Raw genomic sequence first — 25,060 nt, 5'->3', positions numbered from 1 at the left:
TCCCCAAGTTCGGTCCTCAAGAGCCACCAACAGGTCATGTTTCCAGGATTTCCTTAGAATTGCACAAGTGATAATTGCATCACCTGGACAGGCAAGCATTCAATGACCTATGCAATACTAAGGAAATCCTCAAAACATGACCTGTTGGTGGCTCTTGAGGACCGGAGTTGGGGAACACTGATCTACAGCATGCATCTCCATAGTAACAGACCACAAACAAACCTGTGTAGTCTGACCCTGCAGTCATGCTCACTGTTATATAAAGAAGAACAAAGAACAGACTGAAAAGTATGCTGTCAGAAATACACAAAGTATGTTTGTCATCTATTTCTATGGGGACACACTCATCTGCATACGAGCTGTAGAAAGAAAATGCTAGAAATGTTTAATAAAGATCATGTATGTAAATTCATATTTGTCATTTTAGTAGCATTGGAACCATGATAAAAATGGTTTGTGAAGGTGAACAAAACTTTGGGCTCAGTTAAAGGTGTTGAGTCATAAAGGTTAAAAAATATGACACAAAGATGGAAACACGGTTCTTGATGTAGGGCTAAACTTTCTGTCCATAGCCATGAGGTAGGCTTATACTTCGTCAGTGTCATGGGGCAATGCTCGATAGCCTGGCCAAGGAAACTGGCAAAGAGTAGTCAGCAATCCACATCAAAACTGGGATGTCCAGAATAGAAGCAAAATCCTAAGTGGATGATCAGAAACCAGATCACCAACAGGAGATTACTAGCACACTGAAGCAGCAGGGTGAGTGTGAACCAGATCCCAAACTATAAGGATATGTGCACACAGAGTTTTTTGAGAAATGTTTGTAGTAGAAACGGGAGTTATCATTTCAAAAACATGGTTCGTACAATGAGTATTTGATACATTTTTTATGTTGTAGACTTTCCGCATCTATTTGCTAGATCTGGTTATTTACATTTTATCTATGCCTTTTTTTAATGTGCCTTTTTATCTTTTTTTTTATGCTGCAGCTTTTGCATTTGATAAAATTCTACTGATAAAATGATGTGGGTTACATACAGTTTCTACAGCAGAAACACACTAAAAACGCATGTGCATTTCTTATTTGCTAATATTCCTCATTTAATTCAAGTATTCAAGTCTATATGGAAAATTGTTAAATAAAATGCATATTTACCATGAGAGGAATTGATGTGTTGCAGATTTTAAAAATTCACTACTTATGCTGCGTTGAAAAGCACACAGGGAGCCTGAGATTTGCATACTGTATTCTCACTCACTGTGCTGGAACTATGAGACGCTGCGTTTTTTGAGCAACAAAGAAAAGCAGTGTCGACACCGCACCAAATACTCATCGTTGGAACATAGCCAAGATTCCAATGGGGGCAGGATCTTTTATAGCTAATGACCCCACATTGGATTAATGTCTTCGGGAATGGGAAAGGACATTAGCCATTTAACACAATAATTACTATACTAGTTCAAGTTGTCCAGGACATTTATTTATAACTACATCTCAGGTTTCCTTTGTCTTTCTCTAATAATCTTTTCCTGCACAGCCAATATTGAGTCAAACCATGATACAACTTAAAAGGAATCTGTCAGTAGGAACAACCCTCCTAAGCTCTCTGTATGGGCATGTAGGTCATGCGAAGCTGAATACATGTAGATCAGGAGAGCAGACTGACTGTCATTATACTGTATATCACACTGGGAATGCCCCAGTTTATTTAAAGGGACTCTGTTAGCAATTCTTTGATATCTGAGAGCAGTATAATGTAGGCACAGAGACCCTGAATCCAACAATGTATCACTTAGTTTACTGGGTGCAGCCATTCAGACATAATCAAAGCTCTTAGATCAGGGGTGGGGAACCTCAGGCCCCAGGGCCATTTACGGCCCTCGATGACCTTTTATCAGGCCCCCCCGAGCAGATTCTCAGGGACTGCATTCTTGGGCAGGGAGGTGCATTTTGATTGCCATCAGCTTTGATTATTATGCTTTGTTGCATTTTTATGCATTGCCACTTTTCTTGCCTTTTTGTTGTGGATTTGATCATTTGATTTTTACTACGATGCTGCATCTAAATACACAATCACATTCTTTACGTATGGCATATTTTCAAGCTCCATACAGAAGGAAAAAAAACAAGAAAGCATAGTTCCACAGTGTATGGATGTAGCGATTTAAACGTTCCCAATAATGACTACTGTTATAGCTAAGTCTCCATAGAAAGTAATTCTTATTGTGGGAAATAACGTCTCCTTTGCCTACCTTGAACTCCACGTAATTTTTATAAGCGTTTTACACTAGACTTTTGCTTTTTCTTAACTCATGAAGTACATTCGTAACATCCCTTTTTCTAGCAGTTTTCATCTCCCATTAATAAATCTATGCCAAACACCATAAAAACACCATATCTAGAGCGAATTTGTGAAAAACACAAGACTCAATCAATGCACCAAACAAGAAGGCCTTCTTCACCATACCAATATTGACTTCCATGGAACATTCAGCCAAAGTGTTTTTTAGGAAATAAAAAAGGGACACTGCCATAAGGATAAACCCTTTCAAGTGATAGTATCAAAGCTTGCTGATCTTTAGTGATCCATTTTGACCTGTTACTTGTATGAAAGGAGATTACGTGTCATACTCTTTGACTCTTAATGAACTTCCTGGCATTTAGAGTTTTAAAACATTTCATGCAATACCTATGAGCATGTTTGGGATAAATAAAGGACTAGACAACTGTTTTCTAATATTGCCATTTATGGGGTAGCTTGGCATGTTTATTCAGTAATTTATGTGTCCTGTTATTAGGGGGAATTGGGTGAAGCTGGCATAACCGGCACACCTGGGCTTCCAGGGTATGCAGGTGCAAAGGTATCAGTTTAATAAATGGCTTTGGTGATGTTTGATAGTGATGTTGTATTTTGCATTTATCTTAATGTTACAGATACATGTCCATGTATATGAATACATAGACAGTATGTTGCATGTCTCTCTAATGGACTATGCAGATTCTCAGCATAAGGAATAGGCATTTATGTCCACATTTCTATTGTAATATTATCTTTTTAACCACCAATCACATATGTTTGTGATTGTTAGGGTTCCCTCACATTCCTGTATAAAAAATTGGTCCGATTCTGCCTCTGAAAAGTTGGACAATGGAATCCGTATGGTTGAACTTATGTCACGGTGCACAAGAGATGCACCAATTGTGTGGTGATAGAGCTGTCACATGTCCCCATATCACATCCAAAATGGTGACAGAGTGTTACATGTCTCCATATCACATCCCCAGTGGTGATAGAGCGTCACATATCTCCACATCACATCCACAGTGGTGATAGAGCTTCACATGTCTCCAAATCACATCCACAGAGGTGATAGAGCTTCACATATCTCTACATCACATCCACAGTGGTGATAGAGCTTCACATGTCCTCACATCACATCCACAGTGATGATAGAGCTTCACATGTCCCCATATCACATCCACAGTGGTGATAGAGCTTCACATGTCTCCACATCACATCCACAGTGGTGATAGAGCTTCACATGTCCTCACATCACATCCACAGTGGTGATAGAGCTTCACATGTCTCCACATCACATCCACAGTGGTGATAGAGCTTCACATGTCCTCACATCACATCCACAGTGGTGATAGAGCTCCACATGTCTCCACATCACATCCACAGTGGTGATAGAGCTTCACATGTCTCCACATCACATCCACAGTGGGGATAGAGCTTCACATGTCTCGACATCACATCCACAGTGGTGATAGAGCTTCACATGTCTCCACATCATAACCACAGTGGTGATAGAGCTTCACATGTCTCCACATCACATCCACAGTGGGGATAGAGCTTCACATGTCTCCACATCACATCCACAGTGGTGATAGAGCTTCACATGTCTCCACATCACATCCACAGTGGTGATAGAGCTCCACATGTCTCCATATCACATCCACAGTGGTGATAGAGCTTCACATGTCTCCACATCATAACCACAGTGGTGATAGAGCTTCACATGTCTCCACATCACATCCACAGTGGTGATAGAGCTTCACATGTCTCCACATCATAACCACAGTGGTGATAGAGCTTCACATGTCTCCACATCACATCCACAGTGGGGATAGAGCTTCACATGTCTCCACATCACATCCACAGTGGTGATAGAGCTTCACATGTCTCCACATCACATCCACAGAGGTGATAGAGCTTCACATATCTCTACATCACATCCACAGTGGTGATAGAGCTTCACATGTCCTCACATCACATCCACAGTGGTGATAGAGCTTCACATGTCTCCACATCATATCCACAATAGTGATAGAGCTTCACAAGTCCTCACATCACATCCACAGTGGTGATAAGGCTTCACATGTCTCCACATCACATCCACAGTGGTGATAGAGCTTCACATGTCCCCACATCACATCCACAGTGGTGATAGAACTTCACATGTCCCCACATCACATCCACAGTGGTGATAGAGCTTCACATGTCTCCACATCACATCCACAGTGGGGATAGAGCTTCACATGTCTCGACATCACATCCACAGTGGTGATAGAGCTTCACATGTCTCCACATCACATCCACAGTGGTGATAGAGCTTCACATGTCCCCACATCACATCCACAGTGGTGATAGAACTTCACATGTCCCCACATCACATCCACAGTGGTGATAGAGCTTCACATGTCTCCACATCACATCCACAGTGGGGATAGAGCTTCACATGTCTCGACATCACATCCACAGTGGTGATAGAGCTCCACATGTCTCCACATCACATCCATAGTGGTGATAGAGCTTCACATGTCTCCACATCATAACCACAGTGGTGATAGAGCTTCACATGTCTCCACATCACATCCACAGTGGTGATAGAGCTTCACATGTCTCCACATCATAACCACAGTGGTGATAGAGCTTCACATGTCTCCACATCACATACACAGTGGGGATAGAGCTTCACATGTCTCCACATCACATCCACAGTGGTGATAGAGCTTCACATGTCTCCACATCACATCCACAGTGGTGATAGAGCTCCACATGTCTCCACATCACATCCACAGTGGTGATAGAGCTTCACATGTCTCCACATCATAACCACAGTGGGGATAGAGCTTCACATGTCTCCACATCACATCCACAGTGGTGATAGAGCTTCACATGTCTCCACATCACATCCACAGTGGTGATAGAGTGTCACATGTCTCCACATCACATCCACAGTGGTGATAGAGCTTCACATGTCTCCACATCATTACCACAGTGGTGATAGAGCTTCACATGTCTCCACATCACATCCACAGTGGGGATAGAGCTTCACATGTCTCCACATCATAACCACAGTGGTGATAGAGCTTCACATGTCTCCACATCACATCCACAGTGGTGATAGAGCTTCACATGTCTCCACATCACATCCACAGTGGTGATAGAGCTCCACATGTCTCCACATCACATCCACAGTGGTGATAGAGCTTCACATGTCTCCACATCTCATCCACAGTGGGGATAGAGCTTCACATGTCTCCACATCACATCCACAGTGGTGATAGAGCTTCACATGTCTCCACATCACATCCACAGAGGTGATAGAGCTTCACATATCTCTACATCACATCCACAGTGGTGATAGAGCTTCACATGTCCTCACATCACATCCACAGTGGTGATAGAGCTTCACATATCCCTACATCACATCCACAGTGGGGATAGAGCTTCACATGTCCCCACATCACATCCACAGTGGTGATAGAGCTTCACATGTCTCCACATCATATCCACAATAGTGATAGAGCTTCACAAGTCCTCACATCACATCCACAGTGGTGATAAGGCTTCACATGTCTCCACATTACATCCACAGTGGGGATAGAACTTCACATGTCCCCACATCACATCCACAGTGGTGATAGAGCTTCACATGTCTCCACATCACATCCACAGTGGGGATAGAGCTTCACATGTCTCGACATCACATCCACAGTGGTGATAGAGCTTCACATGTCCTCACATCACATCTACAGTGGTGATAGAGCTCCACATGTCTCCACATCACATCCATAGTGGTGATAGAGCTTCACATGTCTCCACATCATAACCACAGTGGTGATAGAGCTTCACATGTCTCCACATCACATCCACAGTGGTGATAGAGCTTCACATGTCTCCACATCATAACCACAGTGGTGATAGAGCTTCACATGTCTCCACATCACATCCACAGTGGGGATAGAGCTTCACATGTCTCCACATCACATCCACAGTGGTGATAGAGCTTCACATGTCTCCACATCACATCCACAGTGGTGATAGAGCTCCACATGTCTCCACATCACATCCACAGTGGTGATAGAGCTTCATATGTCTCCACATCATAACCACAGTGGTGATAGAGCTTCACATGTCTCCACATCACATCCACAGTGGTGATAGAGCTTCACATGTCTCCACATCATAACCACAGTGGTGATAGAGCTTCACATGTCTCCACATCACATCCACAGTGGGGATAGAGCTTCACATGTCTCCACATCATAACCACAGTGGTGATAGAGCTTCACATGTCTCCACATCACATCCACAGTGGGGATAGAGCTTCACATGTCTCCACATCACATCCACAGTGGTGATAGAGCTTCACATGTCTCCACATCACATCCATAGTGGTGATAAAGCTCCACATGTCTCCACATCACATCCACAGTGGTGATAGAGCTTCACATGTCTCCACATCATAACCACAGTGGTGATAGAGCTTCACATGTCTCCACATCACATCCACAGTGGTGATAGAGCTTCACATGTCTCCACATCACATCCACAGAGGTGATAGAGCTTCACATATCTCTACATCACATCCACAGTGGTGATAGAGCTTCACATGTCCTCACATCACATCCACAGTGGTGATAGAGCTTCACATATCCCTACATCACATCCACAGTGGGGATAGAGCTTCACATGTCCCCACATCACATCCACAGTGGTGATAGAGCTTCACATGTCTCCACATCATATCCACAATAGTGATAGAGCTTCACAAGTCCTCACATCACATCCACAGTGGTGATAAGGCTTCACATGTCTCCACATCACATCCACAGTGGTGATAGAGCTTCACATGTCCCCACATCACATCCACAGTGGTGATAGAACTTCACATGTCCCCACATCACATCCACAGTGGTGATAGAGCTTCACATGTCTCCACATCACATCCACAGTGGGGATAGAGCTTCACATGTCTCGACATCACATCCACAGTGGTGATAGAGCTTCACATGTCCTCACATCACATCCACAGTGGTGATAGAGCTCCACATGTCTCCACATCACATCCATAGTGGTGATAGAGCTTCACATGTCTCCACATCATAACCACAGTGGTGATAGAGCTTCACATGTCTCCACATCACATCCACAGTGGTGATAGAGCTTCACATGTCTCCACATCACATCCACAGTGGGGATAGAGCTTCACATGTCTCCACATCACATCCACAGTGGTGATAGAGCTTCACATGTCTCCACATCACATCCACAGTGGTGATAGAGCTCCACATGTCTCCACATCACATCCACAGTGGTGATAGAGCTTCACATGTCTCCACATCATAACCACAGTGGTGATAGAGCTTCACATGTCTCCACATCACATCCACAGTGGTGATAGAGCTTCACATGTCTCCACATCATAACCACAGTGGTGATAGAGCTTCACATGTCTCCACATCACATCCACAGTGGGGATAGAGCTTCACATGTCTCCACATCACATCCACAGTGGTGATAGAGCTTCACATGTCTCCACATCACATCCACAGAGGTGATAGAGCTTCACATATCTCTACATCACATCCACAGTGGTGATAGAGCTTCACATGTCCTCACATCACATCCACAGTGGTGATAGAGCTTCACATATCCCTACATCACATCCACAGTGGGGATAGAGCTTCACATGTCCCCACATCACATCCACAGTGGTGATAGAGCTTCACATGTCTCCACATCATATCCACAATAGTGATAGAGCTTCACAAGTCCTCACATCACATCCACAGTGGTGATAAGGCTTCACATGTCTCCACATCACATCCACAGTGGTGATAGAGCTTCACATGTCCCCACATCACATCCACAGTGGTGATAGAACTTCACATGTCCCCACATCACATCCACAGTGGTGATAGAGCTTCACATGTCCTCGCATCACATCCACAGTGGTGATAGAGCTTCACATGTCCCCACATCACATCCACAGTGGTGATAGAGCTTCACATGTCTCCACATCACATCCACAGTGGTGATAGAGCTTCACATGTCCCCACATCACATCCACAGTGGTGATAGAGCTTCACATGTCCCCACATTGCATCCACAGTGGTGATAGAGCTTCACATGTCCCCACATCACATCCACAGTGGGGATAGAGCTTCACATGTCCCCATATCACATCCACAGTGGTGATAGAGCGTCAAATGTCCCCACATCACATCCACAGTGGGGATAGAGCTTCACATGTCCCACATCACATCCACAGTGGTGATAGAGCTTCACATGTCCCCACATAACATCCACAGTGGTGATAGAGCTTCACATGTCCCCACATCACATCCACAGTGGTGATAGAGCATCACATGTCTCCACATCATATCCACAGTGGTGAAAAGGCTTCACATGTCCCCACATCACATCCACAGTGGTGATAGAGCTTCACAGGCTCCCACATCACATCCACAGTGGTGATAGAACTTCACATGTCTCCACATCACATCCACAGTGGTGATAAGGCTTCACATGTCTCCACATCACATCCACAGTGGTGATAGAGCTTCACATGTCCCCACATCACATCCACAGTGGTGATAAGGCTTCACATATCTCCACATCACATCCACAGTGGTGATAAGGCTTCACATGTCCCCACATCACATGCACAGTGGTGATAGAGCTTCACATGTCTCCACATCACAACCACAGTGGTGATAGAGCTTCACATGTCTCCACATCACATCCACAGTGGTGATAGAGCTTCACATGTCCCCACATCACATCCACAGTGGTGATAGAGCTTCACATGTCTCCACATCACAACCACAGTGGTGATAGAGCTTCACATGTCTCCACATCACATCCACAGTGGTGATAGAGCTTCACATGTCCCCACATCACATCCACAGTGGTGATAGAGCTTCACATGTCCCCACATCACATCCATAGTGGTGATAGAGCTTCACATGTCTCCACATCATAACCACAGTGGTGATAGAGCTTCACATGTCCTCACATCACATCCACAGTGGTGATAGAGCTTCACATATCCCTACATCACATCCACAGTGGGGATAGAGCTTCACATGTCCCCACATCACATCCACAGTGGTGATAGAGCTTCACATGTCTCCACATCATATCCACAATAGTGATAGAGCTTCACAAGTCCTCACATCACATCCACAGTGGTGATAAGGCTTCACATGTCTCCACATTACATCCACAGTGGGGATAGAACTTCACATGTCCCCACATCACATCCACAGTGGTGATAGAGCTTCACATGTCTCCACATCACATCCACAGTGGGGATAGAGCTTCACATGTCTCGACATCACATCCACAGTGGTGATAGAGCTTCACATGTCCTCACATCACATCCACAGTGGTGATAGAGCTCCACATGTCTCCACATCACATCCATAGTGGTGATAGAGCTTCACATGTCTCCACATCATAACCACAGTGGTGATAGAGCTTCACATGTCTCCACATCACATCCACAGTGGTGATAGAGCTTCACATGTCTCCACATCATAACCACAGTGGTGATAGAGCTTCACATGTCTCCACATCACATCCACAGTGGGGATAGAGCTTCACATGTCTCCACATCACATCCACAGTGGTGATAGAGCTTCACATGTCTCCACATCACATCCACAGTGGTGATAGAGCTCCACATGTCTCCACATCACATCCACAGTGGTGATAGAGCTTCATATGTCTCCACATCATAACCACAGTGGTGATAGAGCTTCACATGTCTCCACATCACATCCACAGTGGTGATAGAGCTTCACATGTCTCCACATCATAACCACAGTGGTGATAGAGCTTCACATGTCTCCACATCATATCCACAGTGGGGATAGAGCTTCACATGTCTCCACATCATAACCACAGTGGTGATAGAGCTTCACATGTCTCCACATCACATCCACAGTGGGGATAGAGCTTCACATGTCTCCACATCACATCCACAGTGGTGATAGAGCTTCACATGTCTCCACATCACATCCACAGTGGTGATAGAGCTCCACATGTCTCCACATCACATCCACAGTGGTGATAGAGCTTCACATGTCTCCACATCATAACCACAGTGGTGATAGAGCTTCACATGTCTCCACATCACATCCACAGTGGGGATAGAGCTTCACATGTCTCCACATCACATCCACAGTGGTGATAGAGCTTCACATGTCTCCACATCACATCCACAGTGGTGATAGAGCTCCACATGTCTCCACATCACATCCACAGTGGTGATAGAGCTTCACATGTCTCCACATCATAACCACAGTGGTGATAGAGCTTCACATGTCTCCACATCACATCCACAGAGGTGATAGAGCTTCACATATCTCTACATCACATCCACAGTGGTGATAGAGCTTCACATGTCCTCACATCACATCCACAGTGGTGATAGAGCTTCACATATCCCTACATCACATCCACAGTGGGGATAGAGCTTCACATGTCCCCACATCACATCCACAGTGGTGATAGAGCTTCACATGTCTCCACATCATATCCACAATAGTGATAGAGCTTCACAAGTCCTCACATCACATCCACAGTGGTGATAAGGCTTCACATGTCTCCACATCACATCCACAGTGGTGATAGAGCTTCACATGTCCCCACATCACATCCACAGTGGTGATAGAACTTCACATGTCCCCACATCACATCCACAGTGGTGATAGAGCTTCACATGTCTCCACATCACATCCACAGTGGGGATAGAGCTTCACATGTCTCGACATCACATCCACAGTGGTGATAGAGCTTCACATGTCCTCACATCACATCCACAGTGGTGATAGAGCTCCACATGTCTCCACATCACATCCATAGTGGTGATAGAGCTTCACATGTCTCCACATCATAACCACAGTGGTGATAGAGCTTCACATGTCTCCACATCACATCCACAGTGGTGATAGAGCTTCACATGTCTCCACATCACATCCACAGTGGGGATAGAGCTTCACATGTCTCCACATCACATCCACAGTGGTGATAGAGCTTCACATGTCTCCACATCACATCCACAGTGGTGATAGAGCTCCACATGTCTCCACATCACATCCACAGTGGTGATAGAGCTTCACATGTCTCCACATCATAACCACAGTGGTGATAGAGCTTCACATGTCTCCACATCACATCCACAGTGGTGATAGAGCTTCACATGTCTCCACATCATAACCACAGTGGTGATAGAGCTTCACATGTCTCCACATCACATCCACAGTGGGGATAGAGCTTCACATGTCTCCACATCACATCCACAGTGGTGATAGAGCTTCACATGTCTCCACATCACATCCACAGAGGTGATAGAGCTTCACATATCTCTACATCACATCCACAGTGGTGATAGAGCTTCACATGTCCTCACATCACATCCACAGTGGTGATAGAGCTTCACATATCCCTACATCACATCCACAGTGGGGATAGAGCTTCACATGTCCCCACATCACATCCACAGTGGTGATAGAGCTTCACATGTCTCCACATCATATCCACAATAGTGATAGAGCTTCACAAGTCCTCACATCACATCCACAGTGGTGATAAGGCTTCACATGTCTCCACATCACATCCACAGTGGTGATAGAGCTTCACATGTCCCCACATCACATCCACAGTGGTGATAGAACTTCACATGTCCCCACATCACATCCACAGTGGTGATAGAGCTTCACATGTCCTCGCATCACATCCACAGTGGTGATAGAGCTTCACATGTCCCCACATCACATCCACAGTGGTGATAGAGCTTCACATGTCTCCACATCACATCCACAGTGGTGATAGAGCTTCACATGTCCCCACATCACATCCACAGTGGTGATAGAGCTTCACATGTCCCCACATTGCATCCACAGTGGTGATAGAGCTTCACATGTCCCCACATCACATCCACAGTGGGGATAGAGCTTCACATGTCCCCATATCACATCCACAGTGGTGATAGAGCGTCAAATGTCCCCACATCACATCCACAGTGGGGATAGAGCTTCACATGTCCCACATCACATCCACAGTGGTGATAGAGCTTCACATGTCCCCACATAACATCCACAGTGGTGATAGAGCTTCACATGTCCCCACATCACATCCACAGTGGTGATAGAGCATCACATGTCTCCACATCATATCCACAGTGGTGAAAAGGCTTCACATGTCCCCACATCACATCCACAGTGGTGATAGAGCTTCACAGGCTCCCACATCACATCCACAGTGGTGATAGAACTTCCCATGTCTCCACATCACATCCACAGTGGTGATAAGGCTTCACATGTCTCCACATCACATCCACAGTGGTGATAGAGCTTCACATGTCCCCACATCACATCCACAGTGGTGATAAGGCTTCACATATCTCCACATCACATCCACAGTGGTGATAAGGCTTCACATGTCCCCACATCACATGCACAGTGGTGATAGAGCTTCACATGTCTCCACATCACAACCACAGTGGTGATAGAGCTTCACATGTCTCCACATCACATCCACAGTGGTGATAGAGCTTCACATGTCCCCACATCACATCCACAGTGGTGATAGAGCTTCACATGTCCCCACATCACATCCACAGTGGTGATAGAGCCTCACATGTCTCCACATCACATCCACAGTGGTGATAGAGCTTCACATGTCTCCACATCACATCCACAGTGGTGATAGAGCTTCACATGTCCCCACATCACATCCACAGTGGTGATAGAGCTTCACATGTCTCCACATCACATCCACAGTGGTGATAAGGCTTCACATGTCTCCACATCACATCCACAGTGGTGATAGAGCTTCACATTTCCCCACATCACATCCACAGTGGTGATAGAGCTTCACATATCTCCACATCACATCCACAGTGGTGATAGAGCTTCACATGTCCCCACATCATATCCACAGTGGTGATAGAGCTTCACATGTCTCCATATCACATCCACAGTGGTGATAGATCTCCACATGTCTCCACATCACATCCACAGCATAGAGCTTCACATGTCTTCACATCACATCCACAGTGGTTATAGAGCTTCACATGTCCCCACATCACATCCACAGTGGTGATAGAGCTTCACATGTCTCCACATCACATCCACAGTGGTGATAGAGCTTCACATTTCCCCACATCACATCCACAGTGGTGATAGAGCTTCACATATCTCCACATCACATCCACAGTGGTGATAAGGCTTCACATGTCCCCACATCACATCCACAGTGGTGATAGAGCCTCACATGTCCCCACATCACATCCACAGTGGTGATAGAGCTTCACATGTCTCCACATCACATCCACAGTGGTGATATAGTTTCACATGTCCCCACATCACATCCACAGTGGTGATAGAGCTTCACATGTCCCCACATCACATCCACAGTGGTGATAGAGCTTCACATGTCCCCACATAACATCCACAGTGGTGATAGAGCATCACATGTCTCCACATCATATCCACAGTGGTGATAAGGCTTCATATGTCCACATCACATCCACAGTGGTGATAGAGCTTCACATGTCCCCACATCACATCCACAGTAGTGATAGAGGTTCACAGGCTCCCACATCACATCCATAGTGGTGATAGAGCTTCACATGTCCCCACATCACATCCACAGTGGTGATAGAGCTTCACATTTCTCCATATCACATCCACAGTGGTGATAGAGCTTCATATGTCTCCACATCACATCCACAGTGGTGATAGAGCCTCACATGTCCCCACATCACATCCACAGTGGTGATAGAGCTTCACATGTCCCCACATCACATCCACAGTGGTGATAGAACTTCACATGTCCCCACATCACATCCACAGTGGGGATAGAGCTTCACAGGCTCCCACATCACATCCACAGTGGTGATAGAGCTTCACATGTCTCCACATCATATCCACAGTGGTGATAGAGCTTCACATGTCCCCACATCACATCCACAGTGGTGATAGAGCTTCACATGTCCCCACATCACATCCACAGTGGTGATAGAGCATCACATGTCCCCACATCACATCCACAGTGGGGATAGAGCTTCACATGTCTCCATATCACATCCACAGTGGTGATAGAGCTTCACATATCCCCACATCACATCCACAGTGGTGATAGAGCTTCACATGTCTCAACATCACATCCACAGTGGTGATAGAGCTTCACATATCCCCACATCACATCCACAGTGGTGATAGAGCTTCACATATCCACACATCACATCCACAGTGGTGATAGAGCTTCACATGTCTCCACATCACATCCACAGTGGTGATAGAGCTTCACATGTCTCCACATCATATCGACAGTGGGGATAGAGCCTCACATGTCTCCATATCACATCCACAGTGGGGATAGAGCTTCACATGTCTCCACATCACATCCACAGTGGTGATATAGTTTCACATGTCCCCACATCACATCCACAGTGGTGATAGAGCTTCACATGTCCCCACATCACATCCACAGTGGTGATAGAGCTTCACATGTCCCCACATCACATCCACAGTGGTGATAGAGCTTCACATGTCTCCACATCACATCCACAGTGGTGATAGAGTTTCACATGTCCCCACATCACATCCACAGTGGTGATAGAGCTTCACATGTCCCCACATCACATCCACAGTGGTGAGAGAGCTTCACATGTCTCCACATCACATCCACAGTGGTGATAGAGCTTCACATGTCTCCACATCATATCCACAGTGGTGATAAGGCTTCACATGTCCACATCACATCCACAGTGGTGATAGAGCTTCACATGTCCCCACATCATATCCACAGTGGTGATAGAGCTTCACATGTCTCCACATCACATCCACAGTGGTGATAGAGCTTCACATGTCCCCACATCACATCCACAGTGGTGATAGAGCTTCACATGTCCCCACATCACATCCACAGTGGTGATAGAGCTTCACATGTCTCCACATCACATCCACAGTGGTGATAGAGCTTCACATGTCCCCACATCATATCCACAGTGGTGATAGAGCTTCACATGTCTCCACATCACATCCACAGTGGTGATAGAGCTTCACATGTCCCCACATCACATCCACAGTGGTGATAGAGCTTCACATGTCCCCACATCACATCCACAGTGGTGATAGAGCTTCACATGTCTCCACATCACATCCACAGTGGTGATAGAGTTTCACATGTCTCCACATCACATCCACAGTGGTGATAGAGCTTCACATGTCTCCCCATCACATCCACAGTGGTGATAGAGCTTCACATGTCTCCACATCACATCCACAGTGGTGATAGAGCTTCACATGTCTTCACATCACATCCACAGTGGTGATAGAGCTTCACATGCCCCACATCACATCCACAGTGGGGATAGAGCTTCACATGTCTCCACATCACATCCACAGTGGTGATAGAGCTTCACATGTCCCCACATCACATCCACAGTGGTGATAGAGCTTCACATGTCCCCACATCACATCCACAGTGTTGATAGAGCTTCACATGTCCCCACATCACATCCACAGTGGTGATAGAGCATCACATGTCTCCACATCATATCCACAGTGGTGATAAGGCTTTACATGTCCACATCACATCCACAGTGGTGATAGAGCTTCACATGTCCCCACATCATATCCACAGTGGTGATATGGCTTCACATGTCTCCATATCACATCCATAGTGGTGATAGAGCTTCATATGTCTCCACATCATATCCACAGTGGTGATAGAGCTTCACATTTCCCCACATCATATCCACAGTGGTGATAAGGCTTCACATGTCTCCATATCACATCCATAGTGGTGATAGAGCTTCACATGTCCCCACATCACATCCACAGTGGTGATAGAGCTTCACAGGCTCCCACATCACATCCACAGTGGTGATAGAGCTTCACATGTCCCCATATCACATCCACAGTGGAGATAGAGCATCACATGTCCCCACATCACATCCACAGTGGGGATAGAGCGTCACATGTCTCCATATCACATCCACAGTGGTGATAGAGCTTCACATGTCTCCATATCACATCCACAGTGGTGATAGAGCTTCACATGTCTCCACATCATATCCACAGTGGGGATAGAGCTTCACATGTCTCCATATCACATCCACAGTGGTGATAGAGCTGCACATGTCTCCATATCACATCCACAGTGGTGATAGAGTGTCACATGTCTCCACATCACATCCACAGTGGGGATAGAGATTCACATGTCTCCATATCACATCCACAGTGGTGATAGAGTGTCACATGTCTCCACATCACATCCACAGTGGGGATAGAGATTCACATGTCCCCACATCACATCCACAGTGGTGATAGAGCTGCACATGTCTCCATATCACATCCACAGTGGTGATAGAGTGTCACATGTCTCCACATCACATCCACAGTGGGGATAGAGATTCACATGTCTCCATATCACATCCACAGTGGTGATAGAGTGTCACATGTCTCCACATCACATCCACAGTGGGGATAGAGATTCACATGTCCCCACATCACATCCACAGTGGTGATAGAGATTCACATGTCTCCATATCACATCCACAGTGGGGATAGAGATTCACATGTCTCCACATCACATCCACAGTGGGGATAGAGATTCACATGTCTCCATATCACATCCACAGTGGGGATAGAGTGTCACATGTCTCCACATCACATCCACAGTGGTGATAGAGCTGCACATGTCTCCATATCACATCCACAGTGGTGATAGAGTGTCACATGTCTCCACATCACATCCACAGTGGGGATAGAGATTCACATGTCTCCATATCACATCCACAGTGGTGATAGAGTGTCACATGTCTCCACATCACATCCACAGTGGGGATAGAGATTCACATGTCCCCACATCACATCCACAGTGGTGATAGAGCTGCACATGTCTCCATATCACATCCACAGTGGTGATAGAGTGTCACATGTCTCCACATCACATCCACAGTGGGGATAGAGATTCACATGTCTCCATATCACATCCACAGTGGTGATAGAGTGTCACATGTCTCCACATCACATCCACAGTGGGGATAGAGATTCACATGTCCCCACATCACATCCACAGTGGTGATAGAGCTTCACATGTCTCCATATCACATCCACAGTGGTGATAGAGTGTCACATGTCTCCACATCACATCCACAGTGGGGATAGAGATTCACATGTCTCCATATCACATCCACAGTGGTGATAGAGTGTCACATGTCTCCACATCACATCCACAGTGGTGATAGAGCTGCACATGTCTCCATATCACATCCACAGTGGTGATAGAGTGTCACATGTCTCCACATCACATCCACAGTGGGGATAGAGATTCACATGTCTCCATATCACATCCACAGTGGTGATAGAGTGTCACATGTCTCCACATCACATCCACAGTGGGGATAGAGATTCACATGTCCCCACATCACATCCACAGTGGTGATAGAGATTCACATGTCTCCATATCACATCCACAGTGGGGATAGTGCTTCACATGTCTCCATATCACATCCACAGTGGTGATAGAGCTTCACATGTCTCCATATCACATCCACAGTGGTGATAGAGTGTCACATGTCTCCACATCACATCCACAGTGGGGATAGTGCTTCACATGTCTCCATATCACATCCACAGTGGTGATAGAGTGTCACATGTCTCCACATCACATCCACAGTGGTGATAGAGCTGCACATGTCTCCATATCACATCCACAGTGGTGATAGAGTGTCACATGTCTCCACATCACATCCACAGTGGGGATAGAGATTCACATGTCTCCATATCACATCCACAGTGGTGATAGAGTGTCACATGTCTCCACATCACATCCACAGTGGGGATAGAGATTCACATGTCCCCACATCACATTCACAGTGGTGATAGAGCTTCACATGTCTCCATATCACATCCACAGTGGTGATAGAGCTTGACATGTCTCCACATCACATCCACAGTGGTGATAGAGCTTCACATGTCTCCATATCACATCCACAGTGGTGATAGAGCTTCACATGTCTCCACATCACATCCACAGTGGGGATAGAGATTCACAAGTCTCCATATCACATCCACAGTGGGGATAGAGCTTCACATGTCTCCATATGACATCCACAGTGATGATAAAGCTTCACATGTCTCCACATCATATCCACAGTGGTGATAGAGCTTCACATGTCTCCACATCACATCCACAGTGGTGATAGAGCTTCACATGTCTCCACATCATATCCACAGTGGGGATAGAGATTCACATGTCTCCATATCACATCCACAGTGGTGATAGAGCTTCACATGTCCCCACATCACATCCACAGTGGGGATAGAGCTTCACATGTCTCCATATCACATCCACAGTGGTGATAGAGCTTCAGATGTCTCCACATCACATCCACAGTGGTGATAGAGCTTCACATGTCCCCACATCACATCCACAGTCGTGATAGAGCTTCACATGTCCCCATATCACATCCACAGTGGTGATAGAGCTTCACATGTCTCCACATCACATCCACAGTGGGGATAGAGATTCACATGTCTCCATATCACATCCACAGTGGTGATAGAGCTTCACATGTCCCCACATCACATCCACAGTGGGGATAGAGCTTCACATGTCTCCATATCACATCCACAGTGGTGATAGAGCTTCAGATGTCTCCACATCACATCCACAGTGGTGATAGAGCTTCACATGTCCCCACATCACATCCACAGTCGTGATAGAGCTTCACATGTCCCCATATCACATCCACAGTGGTGATAGAGCTTCACAAGTCCTCACATCACATCCACAGTGGTGATAGAGCTTCACATGTCCCCACATCACATCCACAGTGGTGATAGAGCTTCACATGTCTCCACATCACATCCACAGTGGGGATAGAGCTTCACATGTCCCCACATCACATCCACAGTGGTGATAGAGCTTCACATGTCCCCATATCACATCCACAGTGGTGATAGAGCTTCACATGTCTCCACATCACATCCACAGTGGTGATAGAGCGTCACATGTCTCCACATCACATCAACATTGGTGATAGAGCTTCACATGTCCCCATATCACATCCACAGTGGTGATAGAGCTTCACATGTCTCCACATCACATCCACAGTGGTGATAGAGCTTCACATGTCTCCACATCACATCCACAGTGGTGATAGAGCTTCACATGTCTCCACATCACATCCACAGTGGTGATAGAGCTTCACATGTCCCCATATCACATCCACAGTGGTGATAGAGCTTCACATGTCCCCACATCACATCCACAGTGGTGATAGAGCGTCACATGTCTCCACATCACATCCACAGTGGTGATAGAGCTTCACATGTCCCCATATCACATCCACAGTGGTGATAGAGCTTCACATGTCCCCATATCACATCCACAGTGGTGATAGAGCTTCACATGTCCCCACATCACATCCACAGTGGTGATAGAGCTTCACATGTCTCCGCATCACATCCACAGTGGTGATAGAGCTTCACATGTCCCCATTTCACATCCACAGTGGTGATAGAGCTTCACAGGCTCCCACATCACATCCACAGTGGTGATAGAGCCTCACATGTCCCCACATCACATCCACAGTGGTGATAGAGCTTCACATGTCTCCATATCACATCCACAGTGGTGATAGAGCTTCACATGTCTCCACATCACATCCACAGTGGTGATAGAGCTTCACAGGCTCCCACATCACATCCACAGTGGTGATAGAGCCTCACATGTCCCCACATCACATCCATGGTGGTGATAGAGCCTCACATGTCCCCACATCACATCCACAGTGGTGATAGAGCTTCATATGTCCCCACATCACATCCACAGTGGGGATAGAGCTTCACATGTCTCCACATCACATCCACAGTGGTGATAGAGCTTCACATGTCCCCACATCACATCCACAGTGGGGATAGAGCTTCACATGTCCCCACATCACATCCACAGTGGTGATAGAGCTTCACATGTCCCCCATATCACCCCATATCACCCCTATGACATACGAATACTGTGAGATGAAAACTATATAGTGTTGTGTGTGTGTGCAAGAGTGTAAGTTTGTGTGTGTATATCTACATATATACCACATAATACCCATCAGCTGCTTCATATCCTCAGTCTATAGTGATGTGTATATGGATGCGTGTGTATGGATGAATGAGGGAGGGATGGATGGATGAGGAATGGATGGATGAGGGAGGGATGGATGCACACAGCACATTATACTCACCTATGTAGAAGTCTTTTCCTTCCTGGTTGGTCCAATCAGCTGAGTCATTCCCCTGCTGCCTTAGGCCGGGGTCACTCTAGCGTAGAATACAGACGAGTGCTATGCGAGAAAACATTGCATAGCACTCGGACCACTGTTAATCTATGGGGCAGCTCTCATCACAGTTTTTTTTTCTCAGGCGTATTCAGAGTGCGAGTGAAATCGCAGCATGCTGCGATTGTACGTGTATATCGCACGAGTCTCACCAATGCAAGTCCATGGGTGTGAGAAGAAAATCGGACACCACACAGACCATCCGTCTGACTTGCGAGAAATACGCACACATTTTCCTCATTTCAGCCTATTGAGCCATTATATTCAACTAGACTGTTGCCCCGATTCTAACGCATCGGGTATTCTAGAATATGCATGTCCCCATAGTATATGGACAATGATGATTCCAGAATTCGCGGCAGACTGTGCCCGTCGCTGATTGGTCGAGGCAACCTTTATGACATCATCGTCACCATGGCAATCATTATGACATCTACGTCGATACTGTGCCCGTCGCTGAATCAGAAACGTGAGATGTCTACGTCCTTTATGACATCATCGTCGCTGTGCCCGTTGCTGATTGGTCGAGGCCTGGCGGCCTCGACCAATCAGAGACGCGGGATTTCTACGTCGATGCTGTGCCGGTCTCTGATTGGTCGAGGCCTGGCGGCCTCGACCAATCAGAGAGCCGGGATTTCCAGGACAGACAGACAGACAGACGGAAAAACCCTTAGACAATTATATATATAGATGGGGAAAAGCAGTGAGAAATGTAAAACCATACGCATGTTATACGGATGTCATACGGATACATAGGTGCGAGAAAATCGCATCATCGCATTGCAAACGCTTTATACATGGATGACAATAAGGAGAACACTTGTGCGACTCTCGGCAGGGAGACTAGGACCAATTTTCATACGTTTAGTTTGATCCCGGCCTTACACTCTGTTCTGCATGGAGAGGCTGGAGCATGAGGCAGGAAGGGTAGGGTCTGGCAAAGACTGGGAGCTGTTACCACCAGTCTTTGGCAGACAGGAAAACTCTAGCCAACGAGTGAGCTGCTCCTCCAGAATCTGGAGAGAGCTGCTCACATGACTAGGTGTGATATTTAGGACACCATGCAGAATGCTGACAGGGAGTATATTACAAGCTGTCAGCTTCCTAGGTAGTTATATAGAAAATGTTCAGCACAGCCAAGAGGAGGTGCACCGTCATAGGTTCCCAAGCCTTTATGTAAAATGCAAGTGACTAGCACTCTCCAAAAGTGTCCACCGCGTGCTTCATGTTGCTGATGAGGCAGATAGTGCACACTATTCTTGCAGCCCAGACTGGCGGTGTATACCGTGTGGCCCCTGCTTCATTCAGCAGTTTGTGCCTACCCCTTGAGCACTATTTTGCAGCCCATACTGGTGGTACATTGTTGTGAATTCTGTTTTCGAACTCCCTCCTGTGGTCATGAATGGTACTTCGGCGAGTTCTGTCCATGGACTCCCTCTGGTGGCTGTGAGTGGAGCTGCTGCTTCTGAGGTTCCTTCCACAGGTGACGTAGTTTTTTCTTTGGCTGGCTGTTCTATTTAACTCCACTCAGATCGTTACTCCATGCCAGCTGTCAATGTTCTTGTACTGGTTCAGTTCGCTCTTGGATCTTTCTGGTGACCTGTCTACTCCAGCAGAAGCTAAGTCCCTGCTAGTTATTATTTGTTCATTGTTTCCTTGTCCAGTTGGCTATCATGATTTTGTCTTGCTAGCTGGAAGCTCTGGGATGCAGAGTGGCACCTCTGCACCGTGAGTCAGTGCGGAGGTCTTTTTGCACACTCTGCGTGGTCTTTTGTAGTTTTTTGTGCTGACCGCAAAGATACCTTTCCTATCCTCAGTCTGTTTAGTAAGTCTGGTCTCCCTTTCCTGAAACCTGTTTCATTTCTGTGTTTGTGACTTTCATCTTATCTCACAGTCAATATATGTGGGGGGCTGCTTTTTCCTTTGGGGAATTTCTCTGAGGCAAGGTAGGCTTTATTTTCTATCTTTAGGGCTAGTTAGCTCTTAGGCTGTGAAGAGGCGTCTAGGTCGTGTTAGGTACGCTCCATGGCTATTTCTAGTTGTGTGATAGGATTAGGGGTTGCGGTCAGCAGAGCTCCCACTTCCCAGAGCTTGTCCTGTGTGAGTTTAACCATCAGGTTGTTCCGGGTGCTCCTAACCACCAGGTCCATAACAGTACATACTGCGTGCCTCCTGCTTCATTCAGCAGATAGTATCAGTCCGTGACACATTACCCTATCTCAGTAGCTTGTTTCTACCTCATGCGCACTATTTTGCAGCCCATACTGGCAGTACATTCCGCGTGGCTCCTGCTCCATCCAGCAGTTAGTGTCACTTGTGACACACCATTGTATCTCTGCGGCTTGTGCCTACCCCCGCGACCTATATGTCTTCAGGCTTTTTATTGATGCAATCTAACCTTGTTACTCGGGGCTTCTCTAAGCATACTAGTATATTAGCACACTGATGAAGGTCCAGTAACGACCGAAACGTTTGTGAATACTGTATGTAAATAAAACCCCCACTTTGCATCACAACACTTTTGGAGTGTGCTAGTCACTTGCAGCTTCCTAGGTACACACATACATTTTACAGAAAGTTCGGAAACCTCTTTAAGGATGCTCTAAAAAAAGCGCGTGATGAAATCTTTCATGGTAGTACTGGCAGGCACGGTGCTGACTAAGTAACGTGTCTTTGACTGCAGAGCCCCTATAACCAAAGCTAGAGGACATACAGTGCGGTGCCTAATTCCCCCCTCCCGCTACTCCCACAGGTGATGCAGTGATCGGGACACCCAACTGACCAATGGCGCAAAGGGGAAGGGGTGTCTGGCCACACCCACATGGGTTAAATTCAGGCACCAAGGGTCAGTGCCTTTCTCTTTCTTCCCGGCTGACCCCTGGAAGCTGTTGTCCCTCCATCCTTCCCTTATATAGTCATCGATGTTTTGCACAGCTAGAAAAAAATATATTATATAATATAAAGGAATAATTCTGTTTTAAGTCACAGTGGAAGTGAAGATAGGGGCAAAGGTTCGTAACCGCTCATTGGCCTGCTCACCTGTCGGTCGCAGACAGGGCCTTCAGCAAGGAGCCGGTTATGAAATATAATTGCCTTTCTCTTCGTATGTAATTAATAAACTGTGACTGACCTGTTCAACCCATCTAGGCCTGGCCGTGATTTAATTGCGGGATTGGTGGGAGGGGGGAAGGCACTGTTTATGACACACGGGTCTCCGCAGTCTAGGGCAGGCCTCAAACAGATGGACAGGTTTGATAATGTGTACTTTTACCTACAACATATGTCTACATCCAGCAGACACATAGTTTTTCTTAACTTTTGGTCATCAAGACTATTTATACATCATGTAATCCTGGAATATTTCTACCTTATATCATTCTATTAAATATCTGTAATAAAGAACAAAACTGTTCTGAACTGCTGTAGGGCAGTGGTACTGCTATCAAATGGTATATTATGGTTACATGCTAATCTTAAATGGACGCGCCACTCAAACTCATGAGGACATTAAATGAATAATATTAAAATGATTAATTGAACATGCTTTAAACACATTTTCCTGTTGTATCCGTTTCCCCAATTATAACATGACACAAACCTTATTATTTTCATCCCTGCAATGAAGAAGTAAACATGTCCTTATATCCTATAACATCATAACATCAACCTCTTGCTACTAAATGTGTGGTCTGAATAATGAAAAGCAGCTACCACATATACATAAAATGAACAATTGCAGCAGAAGGTGCTCAGTGTAGCATTACATTCATATCAAAATGACATTTTTAATTACAGTTCAGTAAAGAGTAGAGAAGATTGAATAAATGGATTTTATGAAATTCACATGTGCTGGCAAATTTGACTAGCACTAAAAAAATGCCTGCCGCCCTTTTACAGAGTGTAGGAGATTGCATCAGTCACAGAAGGTTTGTATGACCTGAGGATCAACTGTGTGAGATTGCCCATAATGCCTTGCAGAACTCACGTCACATGGCTCAGAGCAGTCAATCAAGAGGGATAATCATAACCTGTAGAAAAGCCAAGGCAGAGAATGCAGCAGCCATTTCAGGGTGATTTTAGGATAGTGAGAGTTCATCAGAGAGATACTAAGAGAAAGCCCTACAACTGTTTTGAAATATTCAAGATAGTAATGAATTGTACAACTGCAGCACAGAAAAAGATAAGGGTAGTAGTCTGATAATGAAACAGAGATTTAATTAATGAAGGGAGAGAGAGAGAGAGCGAGAAGAGGAGCTAGCAAGTCAAAGATCAAACTCACCAATGCAAGTCTTTGGGTCTGTGAAAGAATAAGTTAGAACTATAGAACTCACATACCATCTATGCACAGTCTGTTTTTCGTGGACTGTTTAATAGGAGAAGCTTGAGAATAACCCTTGTTTTCATACAAGAA

At 45.8% G+C, this 25,060-nt stretch overlaps 1 protein-coding gene and 1 long non-coding RNA gene across 8 annotated transcripts in view; one reads left to right on the top strand and one right to left on the bottom strand.

Annotated features, from left to right (window-relative positions):
* The window catches only part of COL13A1 (collagen type XIII alpha 1 chain), a 428,454-nt gene that overhangs the window by 297,181 nt on the left and 106,213 nt on the right, over nt 1-25,060 (top strand). The gene's annotated exons all lie outside the window — the stretch shown is intronic.
* Nucleotides 1-25,060, bottom strand: part of LOC138665604 (uncharacterized) — a 48,333-nt gene that overhangs the window by 22,859 nt on the left and 414 nt on the right. The window lies entirely within an intron of this gene.

This window comes from Ranitomeya imitator, chromosome 2, assembly GCF_032444005.1.
Source record: "Ranitomeya imitator isolate aRanImi1 chromosome 2, aRanImi1.pri, whole genome shotgun sequence".
In the NCBI taxonomy this organism is placed as follows: domain Eukaryota; kingdom Metazoa; phylum Chordata; class Amphibia; order Anura; family Dendrobatidae; genus Ranitomeya; species Ranitomeya imitator.
The sequence above is the reverse complement of the archived record's forward strand: the minus strand, read 5'-3'. Positions and strand labels throughout refer to the sequence as shown.